The sequence below is a fragment of the Bison bison genome, unplaced genomic scaffold, assembly GCF_000754665.1.
Source record: "Bison bison bison isolate TAMUID 2011002044 unplaced genomic scaffold, Bison_UMD1.0 scf7180017862107, whole genome shotgun sequence".
Taxonomy (NCBI): Eukaryota; Metazoa; Chordata; class Mammalia; order Artiodactyla; family Bovidae; genus Bison; species Bison bison.
Window position 1 is genome coordinate 5,530 of NW_011492679.1, and position 2,553 is coordinate 8,082.

General features: G+C 54.7%; 1 pseudogene; it reads left to right on the top strand.

Moving 5' to 3' along the window:
* The first annotated feature begins 215 nt into the window (after positions 1–215).
* Positions 216–2,233, top strand: LOC104983222 (annotated as a pseudogene).
* The last annotated feature ends 320 nt before the right edge of the window (positions 2,234–2,553 follow it).

Consider the following 2,553-nt stretch of genomic DNA (forward strand, 5'->3'; position numbering starts at 1 on the left):
ACAGCATCATCTGAACCCCAGACTAGGCTCCTCCAAATGTCATTGCTGAACATTTCCTCCAGTCTCTTTCCAAAGCCCAAGGGAAAGCAGGAACTATGGCCTTCTCACTGTGAGGTCACCAGCATTTTAGACCTGGCCTGACACACTGTAGGCAGTTACAGTTATTTGATGAATGAGTGAATGAACAACTGTGTCTGGGACTCTTTCAGGTAATCATGGGAGGATGGAACGTGGCAAGAGATGAAGAAAATGCCTATGGTAAGAACACATCTCACAATGCGTATTTGCCCCCAGGTGTGAACCCTGGATGGTAGATGGATGGGCTAATTCAAGACTGAACAAGAGAAGCCGAGAGGTGACTTGATGCTGGGGTGAAGCAGCAAGAGCCCTGGGGCTGGCACTTCACATGGATCTTTGTCCCCGCCCTGCTGTGGGATATCAAGTTCTTTGACTAACCTGTATCTCTGTTTCCAAAATAAAATGAATAAACAGAAGTGGATGTAGAGGACATCAAGTCGTGTATTAGAGGGAACATGGTTCACCAGGTAGAAGATGTTAGGGAGCAAGGATGGAGGGCTACACAAGTGTCTTATTAGGCAGCAGGTTTAAGAGACAAGAGAAGAGGAGGAGGGAGGCAGGAACGGAAGGAAGAGAGTTGAGCTCATCTTATTTTCTGACGCCCTGTGAGGACAGTGCTACAGTATTGATTGCGTTTGTGCAGAAGAGGTTTAACACTTAAATTAAGCAGCTCCCCAGGGTTACAAGGCTGGTAGAGGACAGTCTATGATTCAAACCCCGGCTATGGGACTCCAGATAGCCCTCCAAACTGGGCCCACTGCCCCACCCCTTTCTCCAGTGGAAGGCCATCAGGGAAAAGGACCAGCTCTGCGCAGTCTGGATGACAGATCATATCAGTCAAAGTAATGGCTTGTATTACAAAGGCGCATCCTCTAGAGAGACGTTCAGCAGCTGCTGGAGCACAGGTGCATGCGTGACACCAAAGACGGGAGAAATAGACAGGTAGAGACCCCCTTGTAGTGCCCAAATCTCACGGCAGGTCACTCAGTAAAGTTAAAGTGAAAGTCGCCTAGTCATGTCAGACTTTGTGACCCCATGGATGATACATTCCATGGAATTCTCCAGGCCAGAATACTGGAGTGAGTAGCCTTTCCCTTCTCCAGGGGATCCTTCCAACCCAGGGATAGAACCCAGGTCTCCTACACTGCAGGCAGATTCTTTACCCGCTGAGCCACAGTGGAATCCAGTAAAGGTTTTGTCCCAAACACAATCGTGGAAGCACTCTGTTCTCCTTTGCTCACAAGGCATCCAGGAAACCCAGGAACCGGGACATGTTGCTCTCAGCTTCCAAAGCCTACAGACCACCGGTGTCCACAGGTTTCCAAGAGTTCAGATCTGTCCTGCAAGAGCGCAGGGTGCTCCTCCTCCTCGCCGGGAGGTCAGGGACCAGGAAGAGCGCCATGGGCATCAGCATCCTCCAGCGGAAGCATTTCCTCTCCAGGTCTCCAGGCTCGAGGCCACGGTGGTGACCAGTGCCTGTGCCATGGGGAGCTGCCGCTGGGCCTCATGGGACGTGGAAGTCCTCGACACCCCCGACCTCTTCAGTCTCGAGGTCACCCAGGCCAACCCGGGCTTCGGAGAGAGAGGCTGCTGCTACCTGCTGTTGGCCCCTGGGCCCCACGCCGTGCTCCTGGTGACCCAGCTTGGTTGCTTCACCGCCCAGGACCTGCGGGCCTGGCGCGGGGTGAAGGCGCTCTTCGGGGCGGGCATCATGGTGCCCACTGTCGTGGTCCTCACCCGCAGGGAAGACCTGGCAGGGCTTGTTGCCGTAGTACGTGCATGACACTGACAACAGCGCGCTCAGGGAGCTGGTGGCCGAGTGCGGGGCTGCTGCTGCGCCTTTGACAACCGAGCTGCCAATGGGGAGCAGGAGGTGAAAGTCATGGAGCTGATGGGGCTGGTGGAGGAGCTGGTGAGGGACCATGGAGGCAACCCCTACACCAAGGACGTGTACCGCCTGGCTCAGACCCTGGGTGAGCTGAGCCCTGAGGAGAGGCTGCACAGGGTGGTGGAGCGACTGACCGCACGCGTCCCTACGTGGTCGCTGGCCGGGCTGTGGCCGTGGCCTAAGGCGGTGCTGGGGACCTGGTGTAAGCTGGGCCTGGCCACCCTCCTGCTGGGCGCCCTGTTCCTGTTGTACCTGCTCTGCAGCTAGCTGCCTGATGCCTTTGGTGAGGTCCCTCCTGACACATTGTAAATAACACTTCGTCCCTTGCAGTGATAATCACGTTCATCTCAAGTGCGCTGCTGCTTCAGGGCACATATTCCCTTCTTTTCTCCCTGACCTCGCCTAATCTACCAACCTCAGAGGCATGCCAGGCAAATCTCCCACCTGAAAGCTTCCTCTGTTACATGGTGGTCCCTGAACTCCCCTCTCTGCAGAGCCTAACAGCCACTGTTAATTTTAGATGTTTTGCACCTGACCTCAGACTGCCTTTGACTCTGTCCTGTCACTGAACTGCTTTTACTCCTGAA